This window comes from Aythya ferina, assembly GCF_964211825.1.
Source record: "Aythya ferina genome assembly, chromosome: 3".
Lineage (NCBI taxonomy): Eukaryota > Metazoa > Chordata > Aves > Anseriformes > Anatidae > Aythya > Aythya ferina.
In genome coordinates, this window is record NC_140298.1 from 104,233,318 (window position 1) to 104,255,187 (window position 21,870).

Sequence of the window (21,870 nt, forward strand, 5' to 3'; positions counted from 1 at the left end):
AGTCATGTATGCGCTCCTCGCATCGCTTCACCTGTCAGCTTCACGACTGCCTGTCTCCTGAATTTGCCTCTTTTGTTCTTGATTTCCTCTGCTATAGTTTTTGTTTTGCATTTTTATTTCTGCTTTGCATGCCCCGTGTTCCTTCTCTCCCTCGTGCTTCCCTCCCATCCTGCCCTGATGTTCTGCTTGACGTGGCAACAAGGCAGTTGAAACAGTGCAGGCAGTGTGGTGGTCATGTTGTTTTCTCCATTTGATGCCTATGTCTGCAAAGTAACTACAAAAGAAGGATAAAAGGGTGTTGGAGCATTTCTGCACAGGTGGGTGCCAACAGCCCTGGGCTTGCACGGAGCAGATCCCTGAGTTTGTGTGCGTTTCTGTGGGATCATGCCTGAGCTGTGTGACTGTAAACAGCCCTTTTCCTGCAAGAGCACACGAGAGACAGACCAAAATTTAGGTCATGCTTAATCCGTGCCAAAGATTAACATGTTGAATGGATCATGTCATGGATGTGAGGTTCGTGTTATAAAATCAGATGAAAATAGTTATGGACATAATTCATTTACATATTATCTATTTACAAAGATACGTATCCATTTATGTTTTTTTGTAACAGTTGCTAACCCACGAAGTCTCTGACTAGAACCTTCATCTAAGAATCAAATGCAGCAAATTTATCAGCCTGTTCCTTATGATGACTTCTTTGAAGGGTGAAGAGTTGAAGCTCTTGGTAAGCAGATGCTTAGATTTGTGAAGGAACAGAATGGTGATGTGCAGCCTTCCTTTGGGTGGGAGTCAAAAATCCAATCAAGCACATCTTTTCTTCTCTCTTACAGAATTAACATGCTTCCCTCATAGATTAAAAGACCAAACCTGCAAGTTTTCCTCCAGGCGTGCAGGGCTGGATGCAGCAGCAACAAGCAGGTCCTGGTGGGTCTCCACATGAGGTGTCTCACTCTTCTTCCCCCCTGCCTCAGGCTGCCTGCTCTCAGTATGGGGTGCAGGTGATGTGCTCCAAGGAATTGTTCTCTGTGGGACAAAATTTTTCCCTTGTAGGTTAAATAATCGAGTGCTGCCAGCTCCCATGAGCAACTGAAAGTTGGGGACTGTGCTCTTCATCACCTGTGTAAGGTTTGTGAGGTGTACTTTGTGGCTTGGCTACTTGGAAGGAAGCTCAGAGGGACACAGGAGTTAATTCAAGCAACCAAATCCAGATGCCAGCTTGAGTGCCTGAGACAGATGAAGAAACTGGACAAGGCTCTTATTCCTGATGCAGCTTCCAGTTCTTGCTGTATAGAAGACCTCTTCCTTCCCCCATGGCTGGGAAAGGTGGGAACACTTAAGGTATGTGCCCTTACATGGTGCTTGTCTTATTCAAAGCCTTCCCCATGTGGGCAGTCAGTGCTTTATCACATCACTAATGGTGTTGTCCTTGGAAAACTGTGCTCGGGAAGGACATAAAACATGTTTTAAGCAAAAGTCAAGTCACCCTGGAAGACCTATTGTGCAGTCTTCCCCCTATGTTTCACAGGATTTGCTGTTGAGAGTTGCACGGAAGCGAGCTACAGTGAATGAAATATGCAGAACAGAAACACAGGTCATGTTTTATTCAGTTTAAGGAGGGGGCAAGATTTGAATTACCTGGGCTCAGATTCTGAATGCGAACCTGGGAGCTGCAGGTTCTGAGGATGGTGCGATTTAATGGTGTGTTGTCATGTACTGATATTGCGGTGCTTTCAGTCCATCAGGCAGCATTTTTAGTTGCACTGCAGGAATAATTTATTTCAGATTCTGCAAGTTGTCTTCATCAGGAAATAGTTAAATCCCATGGTGGGGAAACCTTTATATTCTGATCATTTTGCGTAGATGTAGATGGAAAAAATCTGGTTTTGAAAGTGTAGGATTTAGCAGTTATTTCAAGTGAGTAGTCTGATTAAAGCCTTAACAGCAAGATTTTAAAGTACATAAATATAATGATTATGTTGAAGTATGGCTTCTAGCAATGCAATTTCTGTTTTAGCTGCTACCCCTTAATGGTTGCTTTTCATTCCTGTAGGCAGGTTGTTGGGCATGTTCCCTTCAGATGCTTACTTAATTCCCTCTGTCACACTCCGGGGCTGTGAAATTCATCGAGGCTTTGATCCAGGAGGTTCCTCAGGCTGCACCCAACCAAGGATCACGGTTTGTCTACACATCACTTAGGTTTACACTCGTCTTGTTACGTGGAGGTGTTGTGCTGGGGGAAGTGATTGCCTTCCAGCTGAAACTGGTGGTCAGGCTGCTTGTAACAGATGTATTCAGGTGTGAGTTTTCATGAGCAATGCTGTGGTATGCCTAGAATTGCTGTTTTCATTCCTAGCCTGCTTGTATCCATTCAAAATCTGTGAAGAGGCATCTCTGCTATTCATTTAAAGCCGTACTTTGACTTCTACTTTTGAGTCTAAAACATACCCGTCCTTTTCTTTCTGTATTTCTCCCCGACAAGGATAGCATGAATCTTTCAGTACTCTTGGTTTTGGAACTGCGTTGTTCTTGCTAGCAAAGTTTCCAGCTGGAATCTTAATTACTTTTATTCTTCTTCTTCACAGTTTTCCTTAAAACCCTGGTATGTGTGGTATGTGTCATAACAGCAGGTTATCACTCCATACCTTTAGTTTTGCGTGTTAGGGTACCTGACAGAGTACCTACTGCCAGCACTGTGTGTACCCCAGTCTCCTCTGGGAATTCCCAAATATGTTGTAACCTTGCTGGCCTTCCCATGGCCGATGGTGGCTTAATTTGTCTTGCCTCATCTGGTGAGAGCAGGTGCCTCTCTGTGAAGCAGCTCTGGTTAGGATTAAAACCCAGGAAAAAACAAAACGAAACAAAACACAATACAACTTTTTCTCTTTTGTCTGAACTACTTGCTTGAATGACTCAGGGGGAAGGGGAAGAAAAAGTTACTGTAATGTGATTCTGAAACGTCAATCCTGGCTTGTTAAAATATCGCACTGCACTAAGCCTTGTAAATCACACGTCATTTCCTAATTAAAAACTGACGAGCATAATTGGGTCTTTCACTGCTGCGACAGAGGCTCGCACAGACAGGCGTGCTCCCGGGTTTGCAGGCGCTGGTGTATAACCAGCCACGTCTGCCTCCTGCTTCACCTGGCTTCCTTTTGGGAGGTAGGCTCCTCAAGGAAACAGGCTCAGCATGTGGCCAGTTTTTCTTGCTGGCAAGGGGATGTCAAATGGCTGATAGTAAAAAGAAAAAACAACAGCAAAACAGCAACAGGGAAGTGTATTTTCTATGTGCTAAACCATAATTTTGAAGTCCAGATGTACTCTACTGCTACAAAAATGGAGAATGTTGAAGGAACTGATGGGCTTTCTGGTTCTTGGTCCCTTCTGAAGTATTGCACCTGTACCCCTTGCTTTAGTGAAGGCCTGAATTTACCAGCGCTTATAAAGTGTCTTTCTGGGCATATCTGTTCTGGAAAACCTTAGAAGGGTATTTCTTGTTTTGGTGCAAATCTCCTCAGTGGAAAACTTCCATGGGGTAGACAACAAGCACTGCTGGGAAAGAGTGCTTACAGACTTTCCAGGCAGAGGTTGGGTATTTCTGTTTTGGGCATGTGGTTGGCATTTTAAGTAAGCAGTGACTGTTTTGCAAGTTCTAGTTGTATTTTTTTGGTCTTGTTCATTATTAAAGGTAACGAGTGTTGCTTTAGTTATCTTCCTGTCCCCTCTGGGGCCTCTGCAACCCAGAGCTACACCTGCTGCCCTGATAGCACCCAACCAAGCTGAGCTTCCCTTCCAGTGCTGTTGGCTTCTTTCTGCTCATACTCCTTCTGTGGGTTGCTAATTTTGTTCCAATGAATAAATAAATGAGTGAACACGCTGGTGAGATCAGATGTGGCCGCTGTTGGTGCTGAGAAATGGGCCAGTGGCTCTCCTGCAGCCCAATCAGGCAAAAGGAGCATCTCTTCCAGGCCCCTTGGATGTCCCCTCAAGTGACTGCTGCCCTATCCTGGTCAGCCAGGCGAAGCCCATCCTCACATGGTCCTGAGTACTTTTTGGAGGATGATGAGAACTGCTCAGGCTTTGGATATCCCAACAGAGAGGTGGTTCAGAGCAGGCACAGTTCTGCTTCCTTCCAGGGGCACAGGGTCACTGTACATGGCTGTGGACACAAACCAGGCTGCCCCAGGGATCTGCAGCAGTCAGAGGCCATCCCTGTCCCGGGGCAGGGTGAACCATGCCTGAATCTCCTTTACATACATTACCCAAGGACTTTACACCTTACCTGTGCAACCTGTTCCAGATCTTCTAGTGAAGATTTCCTATTAAAGATCTTCCTAGTAAATTCTTCACACCTACCCTAAGCTTCCTGGTTTAAACCTCTTGGATTTTCCCTGTGTTCAGCTGCCAGAGAGGCAGCTTTTGGCCACTTTTTACATCTTTAGAGTTAAAGCATCTCCTCAGTTCTTTCCCCTTGCCTAACTAGCCCTCAGTTAATCCAGTCTCCCCTCTGAAGCTGGATTTTCTGGGTCATGGATCATGCCCTTTTCTCTCCTCTGGGTTTTCATCTGTTTGCCCACACCTGAAAAATGGTGCCCATGGCTACATGGGGATGTTCTGCTGGGGACTTAAAGCTGAGAAGCCCTGGCAATGTCTTGGTACCTTTTACCTTCTTCACTCCCAGGTATTTACTCATGGTTGGATGTTTGCTTGTTTTGCACTGTGAGCTTGCACACCACTAGTTGTGCACAGCAATGTCCTGTTCCTTCTCTGCTTGCTTGCTGCTCACCCTCGCCTTCTCATCCTGTATTTTTCCACTGTCCTTTTGAATTGCGTCCAATTTGTTTCCAGCTTAACTTTATTTTTTTTTTTCTTGCTTTGCTTCTTTCCCTTCTAAAAATATAAGGTATATAGCCTGAAAATATAGGGTTATATTTTATGTAAGGGAAGAACAACACTTTGCATGTCACAATTACCTTTCGACAGATACAGATAACTGCCTGTCTTCTCCGAGGTGGCATGAAATTGCTGTGAACCACGTGGAATATTCCATCAGAACGGTGCCAATTTCCTCCTGCAGCCTCTCAGAATAGCTGCCTTATAATACCGGGTAATTAAGTTGCACTTCTCTTGCCCTTTTAACCAAGGGTATCATAACCTTGCTTTAAGCTGCGGATTCACCAGGAAAGCTTATACCTGTGTCCTGGCCCAGCAGGACCCCAGGCGAGGTGCTGTTGTGAAGGAGTGATGCCAGTGCTGTCCCACAGGGCTTGGGCCATAAATATTGTGCTGGGGGGGGGCAATGACTGAGGGAAACTCATTGCAGATGAACAACCTTGGGCCATGTATCACGCCCAGAGGGACAAGCACAGGCTCCGAGGGCTCCCGGGTCTGTATTTACGATGATAAATGTTTCACTGCAGAGCCAAGCTTGGCATTGAGGTGTCTTCCCTGTGATGCGCTGGTTTAGAGCACGTCTATCTTTCCTCCTTTTATTTTTGAATGATTTACCCGAGTTCCTGTGCTGATGCAGTGATTGGGGCTACCACGGCCCGTAATGAGCTGTTTCCCAGGGGTGTGCAGGGACCTAACTGTTATGAAGGGTAACAATGCCATGGAAACAGCAAGGATTCAGCGGTGTCTGTTCAGCAGAGTGTGGGGTCTGGCAGGAGGCACAGAAATGGCAATTTTAATTATAAGTGAATTTATAATGCAATTTGCACTTAATGTGCCTGGCACAATATTTTTTTCCATGGGAACTTCTAGGACGCTGCGCTGAACAAATTGAGTGCAGCTTTCTCTAACTTGTACGAAGTTGCTCTAAACAGTCGTGTTTGTAATTAAGCAAATTCCTGACCTTTGCTCAACGAATAAATTTGGGCTGCCAAAAGATCATATACACCAAGATGGTTTTGCTTGACATTTGGGTACCGTTAATGACCAGGAGTGGAAGAATAAAGTTCTAACAAATATTGGTAAATTCACTAACTGGAACAGCAGCAATTCAAATTTAATTGCATATTTACAGGCTAATCATTCATGTGAGGCTTTCTAATGAAAGCTGCAGAGGCAGGCACCAGATTAAAAGTAGTATACTCCCTTTTTTGTAAGGGACACTGTCAGAAGTAACAGAAGAGGAGGATTTCATAGTCAGGCCATAATTTCAGGTTTCTGGGCTCCCCACTGAGCCACTGAATTCCAGATCAGATCAATGAAGTCTGGTTCCCTGCCTCTGGGTTTAAATCCAATTCTGGCTGCGGTTGCTGGTTTTGGGGGTGGGCATGCTCTTGACTGCACCACGGGTCAAATGTCAGAACCTGGGAGCATCCATCATCTGGGAGGTCGCTCAGCTAAGGTCAGGGACTCTCAGATTGTTTTACTGGCTATCGACCTGCAGAGAAGTACTTGGTGTTTGCTGATTGTATTTTCTTTTTTTTTTTTTTTTTTTTTTTTTTTTGATGGATGGAATGTGTAAATAATCCTTTGCATTTTAAACTCATTCCTTCAACCCCTGCCCTCCAAAAAAAGCTAAGCTGTAACAAAGGGCAGGATTTCAGAGGAAGGTGTTTTATCCAGATCATCTCCCTGGAGCCTGTATAATTCCAGCAGGAGATGGTGATTTCTGTTGTCGAATCTTGGTAGTTTCAATGGGAAGTAGTGTTTCTCGTGCTACTGGAAAAGGCTGAGATAGTTAATTACCAGAAGGAAATGAACAAAAAAAGGAGGAAGCAACCTCACCTGTTCATTGCATCAGATTAAAGAGTTAAGTAGATAGAGAGAGAGGTGCTTAAATACTATCCACAGAGTAGCTTACTCTGTAAATAACTTCACTGTCTGCAAACAGGTACGGGCAGCTGATGTTTAATTGGTTTTGCTAGGTAAGTTGGAAGCCCAGGGGAGGATGAGTTTTATCCTGTGGATGTGGAGTTGGGATTTGTGTATGTTGTTACTTGTGCAGCCACCACCTAACAGGGCATCTTTCCTCAATTCCTCCTTGTAGAAGATGAAAGCACCTGGGTTAACATGAATTTCGTAGCCCAAATGTAATTCACTTCCTCCAAAGAGGCCAAGGTCAAGGCTGTCTTGTTGATGGTGTCTCTATCTTACACCGTTTGCAGACTCTGGTCCTGCTGGAAATCGCTGCTGTCGTTTAGTGCTGGCTGTCAGCTTGTGCTGAATACATCATCGTCAGGGCACCGACTGCTTCTGACGTGATGCAGATCTTCATAATGGCTGAGGTCTTAATCTGCTGGCTCCTGCCCGTGGAGAAGCCCAGGGCTGGGAACAACAAAACCTAGCCTGGAAAAGACTCGGTGAGGTTTCTAGCTACTCTGCTTCTGCCTTCCTGTCTTGCCTGGTGCTCTCCCTGTAACCCACAAGCCCCTTCTCCATAGTCTCAAACTATCCTGTGTCTATTTCCTCAGTTACTTATATTCTGAAGTTTTCTGGCAGCATGGCACCAAGTTTTATTGTAAACTAGAGCATTTGCCATCAGAGCTGTCAGATCCTAATGACTTTTATCGATGCCCAAGCAATAGCAGGGAAGGTCAGTGTAAGTATACATCTACATTTTGCTGTAGATGGTTTCTATCGGAGCTCTTTTCTTAGCCACAGCCATAGCAGCTAAATCCTGGCAAGCAGCCTACAGCTGTGAGCTGCAAACATCGATGGTTAAGTTATTTATTGTTAGAAGCAAACAAAATGTCACGTATGAAAGATTTCTTATAAGGGCAACGATAAAAGTTTTGTCTGCAAACTTGGAGCCTCGTAATCAGGTAGACCAAGCCCCTTCAGGCTGATTACATCTGGAAGCCTCCCCCATTCCCAAACCGTACAGCAATTTGGATGCTGCTCTGGCTGCATGCAGCAGTTGCCTTTCGATTGCTCAGTCAATAGGCAGAAAAACATAGCTGCCCTGTGCTGGCTGCTAACAAGCACAGAGGCTGATCTTGCAAGTTCTCCTAATTGAATTTTGCTTACAACACAACACTCCCTCACCTGGTAGGATTAGACCTGTAAATTGTCCCCGTGTCTTTTTGTGTAACGAGTGTCACACGGGTGTGAAGGCATGTGCTGTGAAGTGGTGCCTTTGGCAAATAACTCTGCAGTGTGAAAGAAATGCTCTCAGGTGGGAGGATGCTAGCAGAGTAAATGGGCTCCGAGGTGGTTTGTCCTTCAGGAAATGGTCTGGCTGGGTTCAGTTGGGATGGACGTGACGGTGAAGCTAAATGACATTAGTTAAATCCTGCAACAGTCTTACCTTTGTATGTTTGCTAGATCATCCTAAAGAAGAACTAGTTTTCAGCTAAAATCTAAAGACCTTTATGGAGTAGATGTGACGTGTAACATCCATGGGGACGCCCTGTTGAAGGCAGCTGGTAGCTCTCCTGCAGGACCACGGGAGCTTGGAGCAGAAGCTGGATGCCTCCACAGCCTGCAGGGGTTTGCTGTTTCTCTGGGTGTGAAGAGAAAGTTTGATCTGGGCTGGTGCAAAATGATCCAAAACACCAAAGCTTTGGCTTCCTATCCCCTTCAAACACTTTCTTTATTGGTATTATATATATAGTTTATTGTGTACTGTAGTGATTCTACCAATACACAAAGCTGAACATCTGAACGGGCTCTTAGGTTTAGGTTTCTTTAGGGGGGAGGTTGTCTTCTGCTGTCTCAGATGGTGCCTCTTGTGTTTTTGCCACAGCCTGGATAGAGGCTAGCACAGGAGTGCGGGTGGCGAGTTTCTCTCCGTAGTGTGACCGGATTTCAGTCAAGTTTTCAACTCTCAGATACCCAGGTTTGACTTCTTAAATTGTTCTCATCACTTATTCAGCTACAGACTTTATCTGGAAAATCCAGCACGTGCAGGTTCTGTCAGAACCACCTACGCAGAAATTGCTTGCTTTTCCTAATATAGTATGAACGAGCTTTAAACATCTGAACATTTACTTAAAAGCTAATGCTTTGGCTGTTTTAAAACAAAGAGCCCTGCTCTAATTTTAGCAGTGGTGCTGCTGTCCAGGAGCCCTCAGTAGGCACTGTCACTTCCTTGCAATCTCTAGGTCACGCTGCCCAATGTGTACCGAGCCGGGCTTCTAGGAGCATCCAAATCCCCAGAAATGCTCCGTCTCATAAAGCAGTTGTTTTTCACTAACTACTCTTTTCCAAACTAGCACCGATGAGAAAACTGGGAGAAATGTTTCTTTAGCGTTGTTTGTAATTAAAAATAGCAACGCGGATGGCCCAGCTCTTGCAAAGTGCAAGCCCACTTCTTTCATTCAGTCTGCCCCTAAATCTGTTTAAGCGTAAACCAACGAAAGCCAAAACAAACTGGGATTAATTAACAGCGTCCAACACAACTACGTTGCATCTGAGACCCCTGTGGCCCCAGCCCTGACGGGGGCTGGTGTGCTTCCAGCTGTCCTCAGGCTCCTTGCATGACCCTGGTCTCCTCCCAGATATGTCCATCTAATTTTGTGTGCAGTTGTCCAGCAGCCACGTGGTTTAAATGAGCTGGTTTGGGGGGAAAAAAGCAAAATTGAGCCAGAAAAAATTTGCTTTTTTTTTTAAATTATTATTTTTTGTTGTTGTTTTTTAGCTAATCCCACTTAATCACTTGACTAAAACCACTTTGGAGGCAGTGGTCATCTTCAGGGAACGGCACAGGGTGATGTTCACTAGAGGCGGCTGCTGCTAGTCCATGGCTGTGGGTGGACAGCACAGCGTGGGAGCAGCTGTGCCACTTGTGTGCCTGCTGCTGGGGTTTGCTGGCCCTGATTTAACCTGGTGGCTGTGGTCCGAGGCAGGATTTGACCTTCTGACTGCTCTGCTCAGTGAGGAAGCAGCAGAAATAACCTGGTGAGCAGCTGGGGCTGGCAGTCTCTGCTGTTATTGCCATTAGAGCCAAGAGAAGATGATTTTAAATCCCTTTCAAAGCCGGTTGAGGCTCTGCCTGTAGAAAGCTTGAGTGTTTCAATCCATGTGTGTGTACTCGGCACTTGGTTAACCCTTTCTTCCTCACCAGTTTCCTGTGTCTTTCCTCAAGCAGAATGTCTCTTACGGACAACATCACCATCCTTGGGTTTGGAAGGAGGCGTGGGGACATCATTGTGTGAACACTGCTCCCTGACACAAGCCACAAGCAGTTTCCCAGCAAAGAAAAGCCTGCAGCTCATTCTGCTGATTGCCAGACTTCATTCCAGTATGGACAATGAGATATACACACCTGAACTTCTATTAAGACCCTTCTGTAAGTACCTGTTGTGAGCCTGCTTTCTGTTACTTTGAGTCTCGGTGAGAATCCAGCTGCTGCTTTGCCTTTTGGGGATGAATTGTGGCCTTTTCCACCGTTTGAATAAATACAAACATGCCCTCTGTGCATCTGCTTTGGTGAGTCGCTGTTGGGTTATCTGAGCAGAGCAGCCTTGTCATTACTGCTTTATCTGGGAGTGAGATTTAAAAGCAGGATTTTGGTAATAAATACAGGCTCCGTGCTAGTTATTAAAGCAAACAGAGTAGCAAAGATAAGCCTGCTGCATTTATTCACGGATAAGGAGGTAATATAGAGGAACACAGCAGTACTTTGTCAGGGGAGATTTGTTCCTCCTGAGAGTACTGCTTAATTGTGCCTGCCTGCAGGGAGCTGGGCCCCATTTGGGAGGTGCTACAGAGACATGGAAGGAAGCTTGTGACCTCCTGGAGCCACGATCAGAGGCTCAGACTCAAGCTGTGACTACATAATGAGTGGCCTTTTGGTACCCTTATCCATGTTTGCCTTTAGTCCTGGGAAATGTGGACTAATTTCCACTGAGAGACTTCACATCTCTAAACTCAGCCCCACATTTCCAGAGCCTCAAAGTGCACACACAGACCATGTCTGCAAGGGGGCTTGTTAAGTGCAGCAGCAAGACTGTGACCATGATGCCTAGTTTAAGATGAGAAGTGGCAGGTCAGCCTAACAAAAGTAGTGTGCAAGGCAGGACTGATGCTATTTAATGCTAGGATCATTGGTTTCTGTCTTGGTGGGTGGGGCCACTTAGATTCTTTTGAGGACCTTTTTGGTGACTGATCTAGCCACTGTGGAGTAAGCTGCACTGAATAACTTTTTTTCCTTCTGTAATCAGGAAACCGTATCATTTGTCATGAGATCCACAAAGACAGCCTCAAACAAGGGATCCCTTTTGTTGCACTGAGTTCATTTCAGCTATTTACTTAAGATGCTGAGAAAGAGGACCAGAAATGGTAGTGGTTCCTACCACAGGATGTGGCTAGGTGAAAGGTGAGGCTCTGAGATGCAGTTTAGGGAACATTTGGACTTCTGATCCAGCTGTTTCTGCAATGTCTGCTCCAAGCCCTTACCCCAGGTGCCATCCGAGCAGGCTGCCTGGGTGAAAATAAATCCAGTTTGTCCTTGGTAGGTGCCTGGTCTGGAGCTTCTGATCTGAACCCAGGTTTGCTCTGGGTTTGCAGTAGCTGATCCATGAGTCATATTGCTGCATCCTTTAGACAGCAAAGAAATTCCAAAATTTCCAAGAATCAGCTGGTGGATGCTGCTAAAAGTCTGAAAATTATAACGTGTTACAGGCCAGTTGTATGGCAATTCCTGTCCGTTTTTTCCTTTGTGGCAGTGCCCTGGGGCTCTGTCATAAGCATCACCGTGCTAGATGCTGCATAAGCAATGAATAAAAAGTCCTTGCAATAAAGGTATCTACATAAAGACAGGTTTGCCCTGGAGAGATAAGGAGGGCATGAGATGTACCCTTGGTAGTCTCTTGTATTACACACAGATGCTGAAACAAGCAGTGCGTGACTGGTAGGATAGAAGCAGCAAGCTGTCATTATTTGATTTAATACTTCTTTCAAGCATTGTTTAACACATGCATATGTATATTTTTTCCTGGAGTGGGTTGTTACACTGATATTCTTAATAAGGTCAACAGTCTTTAGTAAGATAGAGCTGTATAAATGAAAACTGAATTTGAATTGGGCTTCATTTTCGCGTGCCTTATGTCCCAGTAACTCTAGCTTGTTCAGTTTCATGTCACAAAAAAAAATAATAAAAAAAAAAATGAATGAAAGTCAGCGTGAAGGAGAACTACTTTGCCTGGGAAGTGGAAAAGGTTGTTTTCTAAAGTAAACCCATGAAATTCTCTTGGATTGAAATTTTCCCTATGGTCAAAACAAGCTCAGGGTTTTACCTAACCTTATTACAGACAGCCTTGTCTCTGGTCCCAGCTCTTCTTAGGGTGCCTCCAGTGGAGGGAAGATCAGTCCACGAGGATAGCTATAACAGCATCAGTGAGATGGTTTTGGCAGAGGACGTTATCCTGTTTGCCTTTGAAAGCAACTGCCTGAGTGTCAGCAAGCACACGAAATACTTCAGAGAGATCCAGCCTTTGGGTTTGGTGGGAACAGCTGGGAGGACACATGGAGATCACAATCGGGATGGCTGGGACAGATGCTCACTAAATGCTGCCTCCAGAGGGGGAGAGGGCAGGAGTGGAGGGAAGGAAGTCTCATCTGATGCTTTGTGCACATCAGAGTGCTGCCCAGAGGTGTCCCAACAGGCCTGTCAAAGCTAAGAATAACACCTGGGATCCTCCAAGCCTTTTTTTTTTATAGCCATTTCAATGTCTTTTAATAAACTGCCTTTTGCCCAAAGACTAGGAATGGCTACAGATGGCTTCTGAAAGCAAAGGACGGTCTCTCGAGGGCAGCATGGTCAGGGGACCAAAGGGGCAGATGTGGGCACACCACAAATTATTGCTTCAGTCACTGCCTCGCGTCACCCTACAGGGATGTGAGGCAAAAAGCTCTGCTTTGTGTTCTCACGAACTCGGAAGGTGCGAAGATTTTGATGTACTTTGGTACCTATAACCAAGGAGTTTGAATAATTCATGCGTGTTCCTCTGTTGCCTTCACCTAATCAGCTTGTTTCTGCCAGCTGATGCTGAAGAGCAGCTGTAAATAAGATGAAACCCTAGCTGTACCTCAGCTGGATTTATTTCTGTGGGTAGATCGGTTTTAAGGGAAGCTGCTGCATTGTGTTGACCTGTTGGTGGTTGTCACTTGCCTTTCCTGCATTTCAGTGTGCTGCTGCTTAGGGATAAGGCTGTTTAATTGATCTCCAGTTGCTTTTCAGTGTCTCAATAACATTCAGTAATGCCTATTAAAAATATTTCTCACAGCTCAAGGACTGGCAGCTGTAGCAGACCGGGGAGCTGGGCTGGTATGAGACAAGGAGAGAGTGATGGAGAGGAGGCATGTTTGGCATCTGTGGTTTCTTAAAGAACTTTCTCTCCAATAAAGTTGGAAAGCTGATTTTTTTTTTTTCCTCTCCTTTTTATTGCTGCTCATCAAGTTGAAATGGAGGGCCGGGAGTGGAGAAACGAACAATTGAAATGGAGAAATGCTCTCACACATTTGTGATTTGACCTTGTGCCAGTGCAGCTAACCCATTAGGCAGTGGATTGACTAAAATGACTCCTCTGAATCACTGAAATTGTATCTAAAATGGCAGCTTGATTTTTCTTTTCTCTGTTCCCCACCTGTTGTCACTTTGCCTTGGATTCTGGTGCTGTGCCCTAGTGCTGTAGCTACCTGTGTGTGCGTGTGACAGTCTTGCCATCAGGTAGGTGCCCAGAGCCAGCTGGGATGGATTCAGACACCCCCCATTTACCAAATCACCCCATTTTTTGTACCACCCCCTGTAACCAAAATCACAGCAAATAGGATGAGCCGAGTCCCCAGGGCTGATATCCCAGGAGGGGTTGTGTGAAGAGAGGTTGGGGCTCTCTGGTTTGCAGAGAGCAACAGGCTGGGAGAAGGGTGCAGAAGTGCCAAGTGGTGGTGCAGAAGGTTATTTTGGTGTCCTTTATTCATTCCCTTAATCCACGAGCAGGGGGAATTTGATGAAAATGGGAGCTATCAAGCAGGAGTGGAGGAAGGTGTTTGTTAGCTCTGTTTACCGTCTGTCTGTGAGACTTCTCCGAGGCCAGGAGCTTAGTGTAGTCTAAAAACCACAGACACCCACGCAGGTGATGAAATCCCCTGTTTCAGGGCAGAAAAAAAAAAAGATGATATAAAGCTCGTGTGTCTCATTTCATAGGAAATGCCAGCAAGGCCAGATGCTTCCCTCTGTGCATGCTGTCTGATGGGCGCTGGTCTGTGTTGGCTAGTGGATCCACCAGTTTGATCCCTGAAGACCCTCTTAAGCCCTTAGAAAGCAAGGCAGTTATTTGGAAACTAATTTGGCAGATGTTTGGAGACTTATTTCGTGAGCTAGATGGATGGAGGGAGATTTGTGGTGCCAGACTCCATGGAGGGGACGTGCAGAGCGGTGTCCCTCCTCAGGGATGCTCAGGGTGGTTGGAGGGGAGAGAATGCAAAGACCAAAGCTGGCTGAGGGCATCCCAGGATGGAGCATCCTCTGCCTTCTCAGCCTTGAGTGTCTGGAGGGTTGGAAGCCCCAAAAAGCTTTGAGTTGGTGTTTGGGCTGTGGTAGACAAAGCGGTGCGAAGGAAGCCTTGCTGCAGCCTGTCCCTCTGCCAGGCCAGCTCCCAGCACACACCCCCGGAGGGCATCTTCAGCAGATGGACAGTAGCTAAGCAGCAGCTTTGTTAGAATTTAGTTAAAAATCAGCAGCAGTAGGAAATCAGGCTTTCCTAGTCCTGGAACTCGTTCTTTTTCTCGTCCTTTCCTCATATTTCACATGTTTCTGTTGGAAAAGAGAAGCTAAAACAACACTCAGATTGTTTTTTTTCAAGGAGAAATATTTCCTTTTGAAGTAAAGAAGAAAGCAAATGTTTCCACTAACTACTTTGAATGATGCGATTTAGCCACTTCCAGAAAAGTTTTCATATTTTCAATCTGTCACAATCACGTAGGTGAGCCAGGAGAGAAGAATTTTAGCTCTGTCCCCCTGTCGAATCCGCCTGTGTGGCTCCCGCTATTTTCTCTCCTGATAGAAGCAATTGGCGTGCTGCTTTCTGTCCTCAGCTGCCACAAAAGGCCACGATCCGATGGGATGTCAAACTGCCTCGCACTTGTTAAGCTCCCGTGGCTGGCAGCATCTGTGCATTTGCAATGACATCTCCAAATCCATCCCGGATACAAAAGTACTCTAAAATTGTAGCCTTTGTGTGTGTCTGTGCGCTGTATGTTTTATTTATAAAGCTTTTAGAGATAGCAGCTTGTTCTCTAATTTATTTTGGGTTGGTGAGGAGGAGGAAATCTCATTGGCAAGATAGGGAATTTGCAATCTGAATGTAAAAGGAATGTGGGGAAAAAAAAAAAAAAAAGTCCAGGGTTCTGGGACATGTTTGCATGAATAATAATGCCTCCAAAATGATAATGGATCGCCATCCGTTTGTAGAACTGCAGAAGCTGCTTTGATAAATAAAATGATATGTCAAATTGTAAGCAGCATGGGGTCCGCATGTCTCACTTATCAGATGCAATTAAATGGGAATAGTGGCCTGCCTGTGAAGCGAAAAGTTGCGATATCGTGGTGCCATTCCCAGCTTTCGCTTGCACGAGGTCTGCAGTTGTTGTGGACACCCATTTCAGGGCCTGTCCGTGTTTGACTGGGAGCTGTGAAGCTGGAAATGGGTGGATGTTTGCTGAGCTCTTTGGGGGGCCAAAGCTCTGCTCTTCTGGTTCTACGTCCAAGACCTCCGTTAGGTATTTGTAGGGGCTTGATCATAACTGCCCTGCTGGGTGCTTGTCCCATGCTGGGTGCATGAAGTCCTTGCAGTCTGCAGTTGGTTTTGAGGCACACAACCACGACTTCACAGCATTCCTTAGCTCCTGGAGGATGTCCAGGAGAGATGCAGACCAGCAGGTCCCTGGGGTTGCTCTCCTGTCCACCTTTCCATGCTCTACCATGGTATGATTGGTGCTGTTTGGAGGCTACACTGGTGTTGGAGATGCATTGGGTGGACCTCTTTGTACAGCTGCTGGAAATGCAGCAGAACCTCCTTTTTCATTCAGCTCTGGCTTGTTTCTGTGCTGCTTATTATCTCCAGTTGCTGGCATGTATTGGCACTAAAGTAAGAACTTCTAATTGCCATCTACTCATTAGCTAATTATGTGCGCCTCCTTAGATGCAGATCATAGACAAGTGTGTACTAGCTGTTCCAGGTTGCACTGTCTGCTTTACTGGAGGCAACAAAAATTTCCATGAAATTACTTGAAAATGGCTTTTGGGATCCAAGTTGCTCTAGCCAGAGTTCAAGGAGAAGGCTTTTATTTTTCTTTCCTCTTGTCTGATGAAGTATTTGTTGCTCCTAAGTCTTTCTGTGCAGACTTTCAGTGTTTTCTGTCCCGAGTCTGTCTCTAACTCAGGTTTTTGTAACACAATGGTTTCCAACTGCATGAAAATCTGAAGGAAAATACCTAACAGTGAGACCCACATTCTGCTTTTGTCATTTCATGACTTTGAAGTAGTCTTTTCTGCTTCAGGAGCATTTCTCTCCATCCTTTCAGCTACTGAAAATCCCTGTTTGCTGTCAGCTATGTAGTCACCCACTACCCGAGGCTATGTTGGCCTACCAGAGGGTATTAGCATTTGTATGTTACTCGTAAGATTATTAAAATATGAAGAAACCTAATACACGGGCTTTCATGACGCCTGTTATTCTGCAAGGCACACAGATAAGATCATAACTTGGTGCTGCTGTGAAGCTGTGCCCAGAATCCAGGCTGGCTGTGGACAGAGCAGTCATTTAATGTTTTCCTCTTGCGTGGACTTTCTAGGTTGGAAGCTCCCTGGAGCAGCAGTTCCTGGTGCCCAGCAGCGTGTGCTTAGAGACCCTACCAGGACAGAAAGGCATTAATGTCCCACTGGATATTATGCTGATGGAATCAATGGCAGTGTTATGGCACCTCAACCCAAGAAGACTTCCCAACACTGATATAGATATCTAAAGGCAAATCTATTTACTTCAGCACCGTATCAGGGTTATGAGGAAGGTTATGAGAGTGACTGGGAGCACTAAGCCAGCGCAGGTCCTTCAGTCCTTCTGCCTTCCAGCAGATACCACTGTACCCAAAAACATGCTGCTGGTGCCCAAAAGCTAGCAGCAGCGCCTGACTTTACTGAATGGCATCCTGATTCCAGGGCAGGACGTCTCCCTCGGATCAGCCTCCATGGCTGACCCCCTGCATGCTCACAACTCTGGAGTCCTGGTTGGCCTCCCAGGAGTGCCAGTGACTTTGCTGGCAGCGCTTATCAACCCGAGGCCTGGCTTTAAGAGTACAAGTGCAAACATCTCCAATGTAGACAAAGCCATTAGCTTTAAAGGTCAACACTGAAACCTTCCGTATACGCCATACCGAGGCTATCTGTGTTCGAGAGTCCTTGTAAAATTAGAGAGTGAAAACCAGGAGCGTTAGCACAGGAGCAAATGGATTTGCTGGAACGTGTTCAGCAAAACAAAGCTGAGACTTACGTCCGTGCAGTGCCAAGCCTTCCTGTGGCACAGCATTATGTGCTGTCAGGCTGCTCTTCAGCTGCCAGCCCTGCGTGCTCTTCCTCCTCAGGTGTGGGATGTTCGATGACTTGCTTTGAGCCCTCGTGGGCTCTGGGTTGCTTGGGGTCCATGTGCCTTGTATGCAGCAGTTTGGGCCTGTGTACATATCCATGGGCTGATTTGCCCATAGCAGTTGCTCATATTTTAAAGGAGGCTCCTTTTGGTCTTGCTTAGGGTCCTTAGGGATAGCCAAGCCTGGATACAGCTGTAATTTGGGTGAGGGCTCTGAAGTTCTCCGGCCCACCTGGGTCAATTTATGGGAAAATGAGGCTGAGCTCCTCAGGCCTATCCTGGCTGCCTGCTGCACTGCTGTGGCTGCATCTCTCCTCTCTCTCTCTCTCAACTTCCACAGGTTGGGCTGTTCCACACAAGAGTTTAGGCTGGCTTTCTACAGAAATGAGGCTTAGACTTGCAGTCTGTGAGGGGCCATCTGTCTTCACGCTTGGAGACGTGAAGCCCTCTGTGAACACAAACACCAGCTCCAGCAGATTTTTACAGAGGTGCACTTGTCTCAAAGAAGCGATGTCCTGGCAGGTATGGGAAGGTCAGTCTGGTATTCCTCCATGAAAAGAAGACTGCATTGGGACCTTAGTCCTATGGGATACCAAAAAGGGATTTTCAGTGAGCTCAGGTTAGAATGCCAGGTACCATTTTTCTACACCAGCTTCATGCTTTAAGGCTGGTTTCAGCAAGCGCCGCTCCTGGATTAAACTTGATGTGGTTTGGGCGGGTGGTACCCAACTTCAGTCTTACAGATGTGGTTATAACGTTAATCTACCAACATTTTTGTGAGGAAGTGAAAACTGGTGGAGTGAATTTGTGCCAGCCTCATGTTTGTTTGACTATCTTTATTTTCTTTTTGGTCCTGAGACTTCATGCTAGGAACTCCAAAGTACGTTTTAACAAATTGGCAAAGCAGAACTTCATCATAATTACAGAAGAGGATTTAAGTACCTAAATCACATTGGTACTTTCAAAATGTTATACATCACTGCTGTGTGATTTTGATAAATGTGGTCAGCCATTGGCAAACTGAACAGTTGCTGAAAAAAGCATGCCTGAACTGGAAAAAGGCCCTCTTTTGCTTCAAGAAAAGCTGGAGGGGAAAAAGGAAAGCCATAAAATATTAACAGACTCTGCTTTTAATGCTGATACAATTACCCCTGCGCAGCTCTGTACACCATATTTTGAAAGCCTTGTGGTGCACTGGGAATAGCCATGTGTTTTCTTACAGGGGAAGTCAAACGGGCTTGTTTCTCCTCTTGACATTGCCAAGGATCCTCAGAAGTGGATGCTGTTTGATGCTGGTTTGGGGCCTCCTCACCGCAGATCAAACAGGTAGGGTTGTGTGGCTTCTTCAGGGGACTTGGGACCCAGGAGACCATGGTCAGGTGGACTGGTGGGGTCTTTCAAGATAGGCAGAGCCCTTTGCACTGGGGTTACTGGTCTAACACATCCACAACTTTTTGGCAAATGTTGAATTTCCCTTTGCTTATCCAGGCACACATTGTCCCTAGTGCAAATCCACCCACACAAGCGAGGTTGCACTAAGGGAGATTTTGTCCTGAAATCATTCAAAGTGAAAATTTTGGTAAATGTTTGTTCTAATTAGCATAAAAATATATTTGGACCAAGGCTTGAGGTGGACCTATGAATGAATAGAACTGATTGCTTCAAGCAAAGAGAAAAATAAGAGAAAAGTTAAGACATACAACACTCACCATACCTTTCAACTGTCAGAAACGTTTTCTTCTGGTTTGGGTAAAGGAAAGTTTCGAGCAGCATTTATTCATGAGGCTCGGCCCATCCCCGTGCATTTTTTATCTGCACATCCTATAGCAGGTATGTCAGGGAACGTGGCACACTTTGTTTGGTGGAGATCAGACAGTCATATCTGAAACAAGATGAAGGTTTTCCAGAATTAAAGAGCTGGATTAGGTGGGGGTCTTTATGTCACGTCATCACTCTGAATGTTTTCATGTCAGCAGAAAAACAAGAACAAGGCTTTCTGACCTTGAAAAGAAATGCCTGAGGGAAAGACTCCTTCATGCAATTTTTAATACTCTTCTTAGTGACTTTTTTTAAATTGCCGTAGCACGATACAGGTTTGAACTAATGAATGTCACACTCATGTGGGGCAGTTCCAAAAATGAAAGACCTTGATTGACTGAACACTATTATTGCACTGCACGATGATGTTATCAACATCACCTACATTTCTGACTTTCAAGTGTCTCGGTATCTTATAGTTAGCCTCTCAGCTGCATGAGAGACACACTCTAGATTTAGTTTCAAAGCCATCACACAAAACTTTATTTAAAAAAAAAAGTGAGAGTTGTATGCTATTTTTTTTTGTTTGTTTTCATTTATCCCTTTTTTTAATTAAAGTGATATTTGCTAACAACTGATTTCAGTATGGCTGTTTCTTCCATGTACTGGGAAAGAGAGCATCATTTCCAGATCCCTTCAAAGACTGTTTCGTTTGCGGGTCTTTGGAAGATGGATGGGGATGTGGCTGTTGTAAAACCTTGGCTCCATTTTTTTCACCCCAGCCAGACTGCCACTTCTCTCCTGGAGGGAAGTCCTCCGTCCTCCCTCCCCAGCTGGAATGAAATGAATGGTCTACATTTGTAAACAAAATATCCAGAGTTTTTTCATTACTGAAAGGTTTGTGAAGCACTGGAACAGGCTGCCCAGGGAAGTAGATGAGTCACCATCCCTGGGGATATCCAGAAAACATGTAGATATAGAGTTTAGTGACAAGGCTTAATGGTGGACTTGGCAGCTCTAGGTTAGAGGTTGGACCTGATGATCTTAGAGGTCTTTTCCAACCTAAATGATTCTGTGTGTCCTCTGGAGCTTCCTGCCCGGGGCACTCAAGGGAGTGCTGGCTTTGACACAACTTCCCCAGCCACAATTAGGTTTTGGCAGGTAGAGAGGGCTGAGCTTCAGCACTGATAATTTTTTTTTTCAGCACTGTTGTAGCTACTAGAGGGAGGCAAATGTTAGTTCTTGGACCATGAGGGTTTGGGGGGTCATCCTCTCATGACAAGTTCAACTCAGACACCACAATTTTACATAAGCTGATCAAGTGGGGATCTATTGTCATCAAGGCAGGTGTTGGGGATGGAGTTTGGGTCCCCACTGAAGTCAGTGATAAAATTTCTTCTAATTTCAGTGAAGACAGTTTTAGGCGTCTCTGGTTTGGGCAATAGCAGTAGAAGGTTAGGGTTCATCTTCCAAATTTAACAGATTCACCGTGAATGGCAGTGGTTGAGACTGGGAAGATCTAGTCCTGATTCTGTTGCTGGCTTATGGGGCACTGTAATTAAGTTACACTACTTGTTTCTGTCTCCGTTTTTCTAGAAAACTATCTCCTTGTTGAGATTCAGACATAATTGCTAATCCCCACACTTGCAGCTTCTCCAGTTCATGCTAAGTTTTTTGCCTCCATTCCTGCATTCCTTTCAAGACTGTTGCACTGGTTGTGTCTCTTTTTCAGACTTATCTATTTCTCTTTCTGTTTTTGTCTTGAAGGTGCACAGAATTTATCTTTACTGAAATTCATTTCTCTTCTCTATATACCTTTCCCTGCTGCTTCTCTGGTTAGCAAAGCTTTTCATGATTTTCAGTCAGGACTTCAATAGCTGGAGGAATACATATTTCTTGCCTGAAAGCTGCTGAGGTGAACGGAGAGTTTTGTAGAAATGGATCTTAGAGCACAGGGCTCTCAAGTCAAAAGTGAGCTTGGGTCAGCAATGCAGAAGCACATACCAGCCGGGGGGAGATATTTTGGTGAGCTGCTGTGCGAGCCCTTGGTTTTTGTGTTAGTGGAGGTGTTGGCTTGCAGAGTGCAGTGAAGTGTCTCATCTAGTGCAGATGCTTCTTTGTCACGGCTTCAGGGCTTTTTGGTGTGAGTTTGCCTCAATGGTTTAACCTGCAGTTATACAATGTGTGCACAAACTACTAAACCACAGATTTGCACTACAAAAGAATAAGATTTGAGGAGTTCTGTCTGTTTAACACGCAGGCACACAACAAGGGGCAATAACACCACAGATTTCAGTTATAGATGCCCTCGGGAGAAGAGATGTTTAACCTAGCTTAGCAAGCGAAAGCAGGCACCACATCAGCTTTACGTAAGTGGCCTGTGCTGGCTATCTGTGATCAAGGAATGACAGAATGGTTGAGGTTGAAAGGGACCTCTGGAGATCATCTGGTCCAGACCCCTGATCCTTCCATGTGGTGTGGATCCTTCCATGAGTAATTCATTTGTGGTCTTGTATGGTATAAATCTGACTAGCAATGAGAAAGTGTTGTAGGATACGCATTGGCTTTTGGTGGGCAG

At 45.3% G+C, this 21,870-nt stretch overlaps 1 long non-coding RNA gene across 1 annotated transcript in view; it reads left to right on the plus strand.

Moving 5' to 3' along the window:
• Window positions 1-848: 848 nt before the first annotated feature.
• The window catches only part of LOC311434905, a 28,912-nt gene continuing 7,890 nt past the window's right edge, over window positions 849-21,870 (plus strand). The window contains exons 1-5 of the long non-coding RNA XR_014691816.1: window positions 849-927; window positions 1,054-1,341; window positions 2,054-2,178; window positions 10,040-10,240; window positions 18,757-18,860. This is a non-coding gene — a long non-coding RNA (uncharacterized lncRNA). The remainder of the gene's footprint in view (window positions 928-1,053; window positions 1,342-2,053; window positions 2,179-10,039; window positions 10,241-18,756; window positions 18,861-21,870) is intronic.